This window comes from Leuciscus leuciscus (genome assembly GCF_965113295.1).
Source record: "Leuciscus leuciscus genome assembly, chromosome: 4".
NCBI classification, from domain to species: Eukaryota; Metazoa; Chordata; class Actinopteri; order Cypriniformes; family Leuciscidae; genus Leuciscus; species Leuciscus leuciscus.
This window is the reverse complement of record NC_138728.1, coordinates 44,702,740-44,716,135: the sequence shown is the minus strand read 5'-3', so window position 1 is coordinate 44,716,135 and position 13,396 is coordinate 44,702,740.

The window sequence follows — 13,396 nt, the reverse complement described above, 5'->3', positions numbered from 1 at the left end:
GTCTCGGCGCTGTTGCTATTTTCCCGGCGGGATAAATGACTCTTGCGCCAGGCGCAAATCTAAAATGGGTTGGTCTGAAGTAGCTTCATTATTCATAGGTGTGGTTTGGGCGTAACGTGAAATAAACCAATCAGAGCGTCATCTCACATTCCCTTTAAGAGCAGATGCGCTTTTTCCATAGCGGATTGCTATTGTAACGGCGGATTTGCCAGGCGCGCGCCAGCAGCGGTTCACAGCCAAGGAGAGCAACGCTCTCGTCACGGCCGTAAAAGAGAGAAGTTACATTGAAATGGAGAAACCCACCCAAATTAACTTTGGTTAATTTGGGTAAATGTGTAAGCTAGATGTATGCTTTTATAATAAATTGTTTATCTATCTATCTATCTATATCTATCTATCGTAATAATGTATGATTTGCAAAAATGAAAACTGCTGCTTCTGTGTAGATGAGAGAATCAAAGTGCGCGTTGTGCACACGCTACATTGATTATGGCCAAGCATGCGCCCTTAAAATAGCCTATGAATAACATGCGCAACGCGCCACTGACTTTAAACTATTTTTTCCTGGTTAGTGGCGCAATTGTTTTCTAAACCTGCAAAATAGCAAGAAGGAACGTTTGCGCCGGAACACGCCTCCTCTTTGCGCTGAACCGCCCCCGGGAGCGCAAGTGTATTTCTTAGTTAACCGACGTGCTTCTGTGGAGGGAAAAGTCCGCTTTGCGCGGGTGCAAAATAGGAATGATACATGCGTCGGTGTACAAAGTCACTTGCGCTGGGTGCAAGATAGGGCCCTATGTCTTTATGTGCATTTCTCTCTAGGTGCGTTCACTACAAATATGGCGATCGTCAACTTCATCTTTGCAGTCGACACTGTCAGAAAACACTTGTTTATTAAAAAAAATCAATGCACGCATCACCGGATTTACAAATACACATCTTGCTTGTTGCACGCACACATATTATGTCGAAAAAACGAAATATTATGTTGAAATAACATTATTATTAATAATACATCTTTTAGAATATTTGATTAAATGCTGATTGTTGCGCTTGTTCAATTGAATAAAATTAAAACTTTAATTGTGATAATTAAAATAATTGAAAATTAAATATTTAGTGGCCAAGTTTTGCTAATTTATTATATAGGCTATTATATGCCTATTGCCTATATTAAGTAGGTCATATTAAGACAAGGCATATATTAACCCTCTGAGGTCTGAGCTGTTTTCTGGGCCTGGAGGTGTTCTGACATGCTCTGACATTTGTGTTTTTTTCTGTTACTAGTGACATTTTCATAGCTAAAGTCTAATTACACTGTATTTAGCACAAACTCTGCTACAATAATATATCAGCAGCATGTATGTAAAAGTTTGTAGTTTTGAGATAATGACATTTATGCGTGGTTTGTGAAAATACAAAAAAAAATTGTCACTGAAATAAGGCCATGAAACCCATACAGATTATTTCTTCACAAGACTTTTGAAAATTGTATGACGTAGCCTAGAATATTTGCTCCAAAACTATGTGAAAATCACCCTGACTGCTCATTCAGATAAGACAATATATTGATTTAAAATTTCTAAGACGTGTTTTGTGTGACAAAGCCATATTCGAAGAGGCGTGATCATCTCATGAATATGTAAGCCTTCAACACCTGAGAAAGACAAAGACACTCCCCTAACTGCCCTATTAGGAGCGATCAGGCCCTGTCATTCAGAGCAACCTTGCACAAAGAATGAGGAGATTTAAAAAAGAATGGCTTTTAGATTGTTTGGATTTATTTACAACACAACATAATCCAAAAATACACAACAAATGACAAAAGAGCACATTGAAAACAATGATCCAAAGACAGAGACCTTTGTGCCATTCCTAAAAACATTGTACATACCATTTCCAAGGTGTTTGATTTTCACTTTACCATGTTCATGTACAGAGACTCATGTGAATGTTGAAGTCAGCAGGACTCAGTTGCATCTGGTCCCTGAAAGAAAAGAAAAAAGTGAACATACTGGTATCAAGAGAAACTAGGCCTGCACGATTTTGGGAATACATTTTAGATTTTTCTGGTTAAAATTGCTTTTTAAAATTCACAGAATACACACACACACACACACACACAAATGTTTCCAACAATATATAATATAAAGAACACCATATTTGTTGTGCCTTGTAGGCATAAGCTATGTGCAGTACTGCATAAAATAATTTTATTTTACAAAGCAGCCTATAAATCTTCCAAAAGATTTCAGTAACAATGCTAGAGAAAAATATATTGATTATCTTATGTTACTTCAAATGTTTCCATTCGTTATGATGATATGAAATGAGATAATAGTAAAAACATAAAGCCTAATGTTTGGTGCATTTTTCCTTTCAAACGCAATCGCGCTCCAAAATATGATACATTCAAACCCACAGCGCGCTCCAAAATATGATACATTCAAACGCCATCGCGCTCCAAAATATTAAACATTATGGTTATACATATCTATGTTTGAGCAGATATCCACAAACAGTATTTAACAGGAAACACGGGTCTAAATAGTATAATATTCACCATATATCTAGCAACAGTTCAACATCAATGTGAAGTTTATGCAACAATACCATAAACTAATAAGTAAGAATTTCTTACCTTACATCTTTCTTGTCTTCAAATCGCGTTCTTCTTCTTCTGATGTAAATCCAATGTAAGCTCACAGCGCGTCTTCCAAACTCGACGAAAAGCAGAGACTTGTGAAGTGTTTTGTGTTTGAGGTAACGAGGGCGTTCGCGTTCCATGTAGAGATTTGCATGTGAATCACTTTTGCGCAAGTGGGCGTGTCGAATTAAAAAGTTACTTAATACAAATTTTATACAAATTACTTAAACAGAGAATATTTGTTTTCAGTTTGAATCCGATCATTTAAAAGTACACACTTAAATGTGTATAAAGGTATATGGCTCATAAATGTGTGAGAAGTATTCGCTGAGTTTTGTTTCAGTTTATAGACGTGCTCAAGAAAAAAAAGTTCCCCGCGACGGAGAGGCAGAACGCACACCCTGTTTATTTTCTTTATTTTACAAAAGCACAATGTTTTGATTTGATTGTAAGTGGACACATACAAAAGTAGAAATATCACAGATTCTTTTTTTATATTTCTTTTTTCTGTATAACCATAAATGACGGAGTAATTTAAGTTTATTGTACTACAATGTGAAGAAAATCCAGCAAAACGCAGGGGCGCGTTTTCCGACCTCAGAGGGTTAAATTTAAATCGCGTGTGTGAATGAATGATGATGTTTTAGCAAACTGTATTGCTATACTGAGATGAGTAAAAACGTTACATTCAGACGAAATATGAAAGACAACATTTTGTTTAGTAGATTTGGGTACAGTTTTTACTGTAGAATATACTGCCACATCAAATAAGCTTTTGTTTAGCAATTTCTATATATAAAATACTATTTTTGTCAAAAATAAAGTCATCAACTAAGATGTTAGCTGTTCCAATGTTGGTTATATTCAAACTAATGAATACATAGATAAAATGTAGGCCTATAATCATTTTTTTTTACAAAGAAAGAGTACACTTGAAATATTGTTGAAATTGTAATTATTGTTGTAATTGTAACCGTTTTAATAAAATAGCAAAACATATTTACAAGATAGATGTAAGCAAAATCTTAAATGGTCAATATAAGTCTTCTTCTAAATATATCTTTTGTCCTTGCATTGTGGCTCAGTCAGTGTCACACCTGAGTGAATGGCTCATCATTATGCAGAGTGGGTGGGACATTGTATTCTAAGGTGTAAACCACTCCTTGTTCACGCCCCCCTCACATATTTCCAAGCAAAACCTGTTTTACATCAATTTAAATCAATGTATGGTTTTATGTGAACGATAAAGCAAGACTATTTTCACATAATTTTGAAGAAAAAACTATAGGCGATGACATCCATTAGTCAAAAGTCTTATTGCCACATATTTAGTATGTGTTTTGTGGCCTTATTTCAAAAACTTTAATTTTTAGTTTTTTCGATAACCACGCATAAACATTATTCTCTCAAAAATGAAAACATGTACATACATGTGGCTCACATATTATTGTAGTCCTGTTTGTGCTATATAGAGTGAATTTACACCTTTGCCATTAATATGTTTATAAGCAACTGAAAAAAGCACAAATGTCAGAGCATGTCAGAACACCCCCAGGGCCCAAAAAACCGCTCAGACTCCAGAGGGTTAAAGCTATTGACAGTATATTCTGATTTACAGGCTAACAAAAGTAGATATCCATAAATCCCTCTGTAATTTTTTCCCCATCTTATATATGAACACAATGAAAAAATAATTTTTAACCTGGCTTTATCCAATACTTAGATTTCGTTTTTTAAAATATATGCAAATTGCCTAATATTAGGATATTGCCTAATTTGCATATTTAAACATTAAATTACAGAAAACTTGTAATAGATTTTTTTTCTCATCTTAATGTAGGTAATCAACTGGGAAAGTTTCATGGTGATATCTGCTAGTTAAAATTTTTACCCTATTCACCTGTAGTGTCTCGCCTTAACAAGCTTCACTCTTCTGGGAAGGCTTTTATAGGATTCATTTAATGCCAACTGTATTACAATCACAGATCAAAAAATAAAAAAATTAAAAACACACAATATATGTAAAAATATATTGTACAAAACTGGGGGGGGAAAATGCAAAAGTATCAGAATAGCAAACAACATGGTCAGGCATAAAAAAAGCATACATCCAAACTTTAAACACTTTAAAAATTGGATTACACAAAACAAAATAAAAGTCTGATTTTGTGCTCTGACATTTTCTGTTAATATTTTCACTTTTTTTCTATGCTTATGCTGTTTTCCCATTTGCTCTGGTTTACACGTTCTGCGATTGCTGATAATTCAGAAGTCTTTTTTTACAGTGCTGTTTTAAAGGGGTCATGAAATGAGAAATCAAAATTCCCTTGATCTTTTGACATATAAGAGGTCATTGTACTATAAAAACATCCTATAAGTTTAAGAGCTCAAAACTTTCTTGTTAGTCTAAAAACCACTTATATCGAAGCCAATCCATCTGAACGACAGTAAGTGGAATGTGCTATTTATTACGTAATAAGGTATCTAAACACCGTCTCTGCAGAAGAAGATCCACTCCTGCTTCTACATCACTGCCTGTTGAGCCCCAGCCACTGATTTTCCGATGTATTTGGTAAATAGCGATGAGAGTCGCAAACGTAGGTCAATGCAGAAACCAAACGATAAAGATGGCTTCGATTCCGAAGACAACAAAATGCTGTGCAGTGCCAAGTTGGGGAAAAACAGTCTTTGCATTGCCTTCCTTCTGATCCCAACATTAGGAAAGAATGGATGAACTTTATTTTTTAATGAAGTTCCAGACGCATCAATAAGAACTTGGTCCTTTGTTCACTTAAATTTATTTATTTATTTATTTGTTTGTTTATTTTTTACCGCGGATTCGTTTAAAAGAAGGCACAATTCATCGCAGGATTTTCAGAAAGATTGAAACTAAAAGACTAACTTACCTGTGCCGACTATATTGGATCCGACAGTGTCACACCACACAATTGTGAGTAATGTTTTTATTATGTGTTCAATATTGCATTGGTTCTTATTACAGATTTTTTCGTTTTATGTGCACTGAATGCGTTTTAATTCTGATGCCTGATCTGTGACCAGTGATTTCTGATATGTAATGATTCATGAAGCCTATAGTCAGATTTTCTTTGTCTGTGTCAGTAAATAGTGAACTTCAACTTCACATAGTTTCTCTAAGTAGGATGAAAATAATCGTTTATTTAAACTGTGAATAATTAGCCTATAGAACGCGATCAAAGAATGCTTCATGAACAATAGCTGGAGCTGTCAATCAAACAGCGTGTTTATCAGTTTATCCGTGAGTTCAGTTCTGGACTTGCGACAAAAAACCTCATAACCAATGAATATCTTATTCACATTGTGTTTCCACTATGTTAGTTATGATGAAAGCTTTAGTTAATGTGTAAATCAAGTTCCAATGAAGAGGTCGCTGCATTCTTATGTTCAACTTGTCTGTGATCGGCTATAGAGGGTTCCCTTTCGAGAGGTCTCTCGAATTACGCTATAGGAAAACTCATTTTCTTGAGAATATTGAAGCCAAATCTTTAAAACGCAGTGCAGCTGCACAGCATACACAGATGAACGGTGAGTGCGGTCATTGGCTGTGCTGCGGCAACTGCACGAGCCTATGGTGTGGCGGCTCAGACGCGCAAACCAATAAGGACACTTCGCACCCTAGCACGTCAGAGCCCGCCAGAATGGGCATGGCCAAAGGCTATAAAGCACCCATTCACAGCCAAGGACCTCAGATTTGATCTCCTTCAGCGAACTCACCACTTCTCTGATCTCTGGATAAGAAGCCTTCTTGCCGCCGTCGAAAAGCCTTCAGCAGAACAATCCACCTGCCTTGCAGTTCTGACGACGTCGGCTTTCCTGTTTTTTCAACTGGACGCTGCCTTCAGCCCGCTGTTCTGCTGTGCCATCCGGCACACTATATATTAACGCTATAGTGTGTTCGCCGTTGCGTCACACTTTTTCTAAAAGAGCAAATTTGAGGCATTGTTGCAAATGCCTCGAACCACCTGCGCCTTGTGCAAAGGTCCTCTCTTCGGGCGGAGACCGTCACATCCTCTGCGTTCCTGTCTGGGCCGTGACCACGCAGAAGCTGCACTCGCTAAGGGCGGCTGCCCTGAGTGCGACGAGATGCATCTCCCCACCCTGCAGGCTTTACTGGCTGGTTTTGCCGATGATGACCACGTGCTTCTCACTCTTCCTCCGCTTTGCTTGAGCCGCGCAAAAGAAGTGCCGTGCACAAAAGATGTCAGAGCGGACGGATGTTCGCGCCCGCGGCAAGCTCTCTTTACGTTCAAGAGAGCTACCCCACCCTCGTGCCCCCGTTTTGTGCGTCATGCAGAGCTCTCTGCATGGCCCAGATGGACACTGTGAGTTTCAAAATGCGTCGCTCACAGGTGATAGGAAGAAAGAGAGTGTTTGAGTCCTGCCGAGGCCGGACCAACCTCCATTTCTCACACATTTCCCGGTCCCCTCTTTAGTTCGGGCGGCTGGAAATGTCAATATTGCAGCAAACTAGCCTGTTATAAAACATTCACACCTGAAAACAAACGCTGTACTATTGGCGACAAAAAACATGCCGCTCTCTTCTTTGCTCGCGCTAACTGTCTTACATCATTCCCCTATGTGGCTCACTGGTGGAATCTAAGGCTTTTGCGCCAGAGACCTGTGTTCGAATCCCGGCTCTGGCAGCAGATGAAAATTCTGCTGCTCTCTTCACTGTGCTCGCGGCCAGCTTTCTTACGTACAGAAAGCGACCCCGCCCATCGCGCCCTCCCATTCACAACGGCGGGGTTCAAGTATTTATGAGCGTTCAAAAACAGGTGAGACCACGTTGGCCCCGCCCCCGTGTGACTCACATTCTACAGAGACAGACTTTTTCTCCTGTGCCCCATTCACTCTCGTCTCGGTTCGCGCTTGAAAGCGCGGGGGACTGCGAGCGAACTGCAATGAATAGCTCTCTCTCACTGTGCTCAGCACCCATTCTAACGCGCCTGGAATAGCTTCCCACGCTTTCGCATGTACGGCTAGGGGCAGAATGGCCTCCGGGCTCTGATTGCCGCGTTCCGCGGGCTCTGATTGCCGCGTTCCGCGGACTCGAGATTCGGAGGAGCGGGCGCAGCGTATTTGCTTGAATACGGCGGCTTGCATACAGCGATGGCTGGCCGTTTTACACACAATGTCCCGGTGGCATTGGACGGGGAACATATTATGCGAGGAACGGCGCGCAAGAGCGGGCACAGAACTTACATTTGCGATATGACCGGTAGTGAGAGGCCGTGTAACAGAGCGGGCAGTGAGTAGGTGTGGGCACGGGGATGTGGACACGTGACCTACATCTAACACTCGAGCAGCTTTTGTCCACTTTATGAGAGTGGGCTCTGTGAGAGACACGGGGTTTATAGTGCTTGTGTGTAGGGGTGAACACAGAAACGTGGGCACATTTTCTACACTTGAAACACATGCGGCGTGAGCCGGACAACCAGACATTATGCTCTTGAGATTTCTCTGGGTCGCCGTGAGAACGGCGGTTGTGTGCAGGCGAGCGGGTAGATTTACCGGCTCGTTGGCTGCGAGGTAAACATCTGCAGTAGCCATGACAACGGGGACTGACAGAGCGTGAAGCTTTGACGGTGGTCCGGCCGCAGCGGGACTTAACCGTCTTTTCCTCCTTCGAGCTGCTAGGAGGACTTCGCGGGCTCGGGTTTCAGCGCGATCTTAGGCCGGGGTCCCCGCGGGGGAGGCGGCCTGTTGCGGCTGGTCGAGTGCGATCTAGGGCGGCCGCCCTGTCATCGCTGCGAAAGCGGAGGTCGAGCTGGACACTGGGCGGAGCTTTGCACAGGCTGGTCGCGAGGACGGCGTGCGGCTGAGCTCGAGCGTCGAGGCAGGAAAAGGTTCATAGCCTGCGTGGTTTTCTGTACCTCCGAGAAGCGGTCCACGATCCCGTTAACTGCTGGGCCGAAGAGGCCGGTGGGGGAGAGCGGGGCGTTGAGAAAGACAGCACGCTCGGACTCCCTCATGTTGGAGAGCGTCAACCAGAGGTGCCTCTCTGTGACGGTCAGCGAGGACATGCACCTTCTAAGAGCCTGGGCAGCAGATTTTGTGGCGCGAAGGGAGAGATCCGTCGCGTTGCGCATAGGGCTGGGCGATATGGACCAAAAGTCATATCCCAATATATTTAGGCTGAATATAGATATACGATATATCCCGATATTTTTTCCGCAAAGTGAGAGCAAATGTTCAGTCAAAGTCAAAGCCAAATATGACATGTCACAAGTAGTTTTATTGAAACAGCTATTTCAGTGAACAGTTGCAAAATCAAATGAATAAATAATAAACAGGTTTCTTCACCTAAGTTAGGGCTGCACGATTATGACAAAAATCATAATTGCCGATTATTCCCTTCGATTCTGTAATTGCGATTTATTAATTATGATTATCAAAGTTTACATTGAATATATATAAACAAATTTTGTGTAAACATGTTAGAATTTGCCTATATATATATATATACATACACATACACGTATATATATATATATATAGGCAAATTATAACACGTTTACACAAAATTTGTTAACACACACAAGTACTTTCCCCTTTACTTAACATAAATTGTAAGAATATGACTAATAGTAAAGACTTGTACTAATAAATAAACATTAGGCCTATGCTAAAGCTATTAAATAGCAGTCCCAAACTAGTTTTTGTTAATACAATGTTGGTATGAGCCACTACAGTCATTTAAAAATATAAAAAATAACACAAAAAAAATAGTGCCATTTTGGGGTTAATATGGAAACGACAGTTACCATGGTGAATACACAATATTAAAAATAACTATTAATGAAACATGGAAACTGCTCCTGGTGAATAGAATGTAAATCATACCTGCATTACTTTTATTTCGTGTAATTTACAACGTAACGGCGTTGCATGCTCGTAGTTTCTTTTGCACTTGATCAGTGAGGCGATACACAGCGCGCGCCGCCGCATTTGCGCGTGCAACTGAAGAGTGAGCGCTACGAGAACAGGATAACGGGTTCCTATTAGTTCCTATTGTGCTGGGTTTTCTGAAGTAGTCATGATTCGCCTCTCATAACATAACATGCTCTAAACACACACGCAGAGTGAAAAAGGAGGCGCGGAGAGCAAGGATCACAGCGCAAATTTGAACTATATCGATATATGCGATATGGTCTAATTCCATATCGCATTTCAAAAATATATCGATATATTTTTTATATCGATATATCGCCCAGCCCTAGCTGCGCAGATCCGTAATAGAAGCGGGGTCCGAGCCTCTCTCGTCCAGATCACGGAGGAAATCGGCTTGGAGGATCTGTAATACTGCCATGGAGTGCAGGGCTGATGCAGCCTGTCCGGCGGCGGAGAAAGCGTGGCCGACGAGGGCTGATGTGGTCCTGCAGGCTTTGGACGGGAGGGCAGCCTTTGAACTCCATCCAGAGGGCGGGCAAAGGTGCGCTGCAACCGCCTCTTCCACGGGGGGAATGGCATTATACCCCTTCTCGGCGGCGCCGTCAACCTGTGAGCGTCGAAGATGGCATGGGAAGAGACTCTCGTGGAGAATGGTGCATTCCACGATTTAGAAAGCTCATTGTGGAGCTCTGGCAGGAAAGGTGCAGTCCTGGATGCGGGTGTTCGGCGGCGGCGATGTAGAAAGCAGCCGTCGAGTCTGTTCGGGGCTGGCTCTTTCGGCGGTGACCACTCGAGGCCAAGCTGGTCAACGGCCTTAGTGAGGAGGCGCAGAAGTTCCGCATCCTCGCCGGCTCGAGTGCGGCTGGATTCCTGGACTGACGAGGAGGCGGTGGACCACTCCTCGCTGTCAGAGGCCAGGATAGAGCAGCTGTCAGCGGCGGCGTCCTCATCCAGCTCATCCGCTTCATCCCCTGAAGCGGCGGCGGCGCGGGCGAGTGCCGGCGGCTGCGCGGCCGGGAGGGGGGGTGGAGAGTACCAAGTGTACTCGCTTTTTTGCAAGAGCTCTTGGACGTGGGTCACACCCCCTCCACGCTCAAAGTATATTTGGTGGCCATAACAGCATCTCACGCTTTTGTGGCCGGACAATCACTGGGAAGAAACAACCTCATCATGTGCTTCCTTAACCTGTTAACCTTCACCAGTGCGCGGACGCACTGAAGCGTTTTTTTTTTTTAAATAGTTCTAAGTTTCTATCAGATTTAATGTTTTTACCTTGACAAACTATACAAAATTAAAAATATATAAGACTCAAGTTTAAAGGTGCCCTAGAATGTGAAATTGAATTTATCTTGGCATAGTTAAATAACAAGAGTTCAGTACATGGACATGACATACAGTGAGTCTCAAACACCATAGTTTTCTCTTTCTTATTTAAATCTCGTTTTTGAAAAACACCCCTGAAAAACAGGCGAATCTCCACATAACACCAACTGTGACGCAACAGTCGGGATCATTAATATGTACGCCTCTAAAAATTTGCATATGCCAGCCCATGCTCAGTGCCAGGCGGAACTGCGCAGCCGAATCATCAGAAGTTCTGCAGGTGAAGAAACAAGCAGGAGGAGGATCATAGGGAAAATGGCAGATCTATCTATAATCTATCTATAATCGGATACCGCTACAGTTTAATTCGAAGTTGTTAGTTGCTCTGCCCATTTCACCACGGACTGTTTTTCTAACCTGGAACAATATCAAGCAGCCAGGCTTCTCTCGGCGTCTCAAACGGACGAAGGGGGTAATTTCAACTAACATTATAAGGGCACCCCAGGAAACATTATAAAATAATAAAATAATCCATTCTACGGCACCTTTAAGTATTTGACCACTATTGTATTCTGAGAAACTTAGTGACAGTTATGTCTTAATTTGTTTCGGGAGTTATGAAATGAAAAAATGAGTCGATACCTTTAATATGAATTATGACCGTCAGTCGCTCCCATTCATAAAAAAACTCCTGTGCTGTCGTCATGACATCGCTTGACAAAACAATGTCCCTCAGAGCTTTAAGCTAAAAAATTTGCAGATTTGGAGAAATATTGATATATTCTCATAGGTTTACATCAGATTTCTATAGACAGGAATAATATTTACTGAATTTATACCCAAATGCGTCGATGTAATCATTATGAGCGCTGATACTATGATGTACGTACGGTGTTTTCAATCCATACCAGCAGCCTGAGGGCGCCCTATGCACAATAATAGTCCATATATGGAGCACATGAAGAAGAGCCATAATCATGTAACATTCCAGGAAATCCCCTGGAAATCCCAGACACAAACAAAGCTAACAGATCGCTGTAACATGCAGATAAAGACGTTTTGAAGACAATAAACATGTTTGCAAATCGTGCAGAATACTATAAAATAATATATTTTCTGTATGATTTTTTTTTACCTGAAGCCAAATTAGATCACAGAAGATTATTTAAAACACTCGACTTGCGTTATAAAGTAAATTTGGAGCACAAACATGGTTTTAATCTCATAAATTGTCGTGTATTGATGGTGTGCTAAGCTAACATGCTAGATAGCTTTAGGTGCACCTGCCACCTAGCTGTTATTCTTTTATGATTTTTTCTAAATAGGAATGCTTACTGAAATGTTTCTTTATTCAAGAAGGGCATTTGATACGGTTTCAAATGTGAAGTGAGAACTTTGATAAAATAAATTAGGGATTGAAACTCTATGAATAGTCAAGTCAAGTCATCCTCATTTATATAGCGCTTTTAACAATGTAGATTGTTTCAAAGCAGCTTTACAGAGATAAACGTATAATTTAAGGTAACAGATTGTTTTGGCTTTATAGCGGTTCTTTAATAAAGTTACGGCTAAAATTAGTTTTGGTTGATTCGCTTCCGTCGCAACAATCATTTGTTATTAAATTAGGGGCCGCTAAGACGAGACCATTCTCTCTACACAGACTTTAAACGCGAACCTGTGAGAAACGCTGATGGCGTTCACATGCGCATTAAGAATTGGTTCTATAGTTATGTGCGTTTGAATATATGTGTGCAGGTTTGGAATTCCCTACAGACCAAGCCTAAACAAAGTACTGGTCTTTCCTTGTAAATTTTGATAGACTTATTTTATTTTGTCACTTCGGGGTAGATACGCGAAACGAATTTTCCGGCAACGCTTTATCTGTAGAGTGAAAGGGATCCTCAATAGGGAGAGATTAGTTGGCACTTCAGCACTGCGTTGTCATCAGGTCCAGACGAAGGTCCTTTGTCAGATCTGGATACGGCCTGGATCCGGCAGGCTGCGGGAAAAACCTTGGGATAAATAAAGACACTAAAATTATGATGTAACGAGTACATCAGGATTTATGGGAAGTGTTCCCGGTTCCGGCTGATCTAATCTATGCAGCCTAACATTGAATTATAGAAGTCTAAAATGTGTTATGTGTATGCTAGGTCAAAGAGATGTGTCTTTAATCTAGCTTTGAACTGACAAGAGTGTGTCTGCTTCCCGGACAATGTTCCAAAGTTGTGGTGCTAAATAGGAAACGGATCTACCGCCAGCAGTCGATTTTGATATTCTAGGTATTATTAACCGTACGGAATTTTGAGATCGCAATAGACGTGAAGGACTATAATGCGTTAAGAGCTAACTCAAGTACTGCGGAGCTAAACCATTTAGTGCTTTGTAAGTAATCAGCAATATTTTAAAATTTATGCAATGTTTAATAGGCAGCCAGTGCAGTGTTGACAGAACCGGGCTAATATGGTCATACTTCCTGGTTCTGGTAAGAACTCGAGC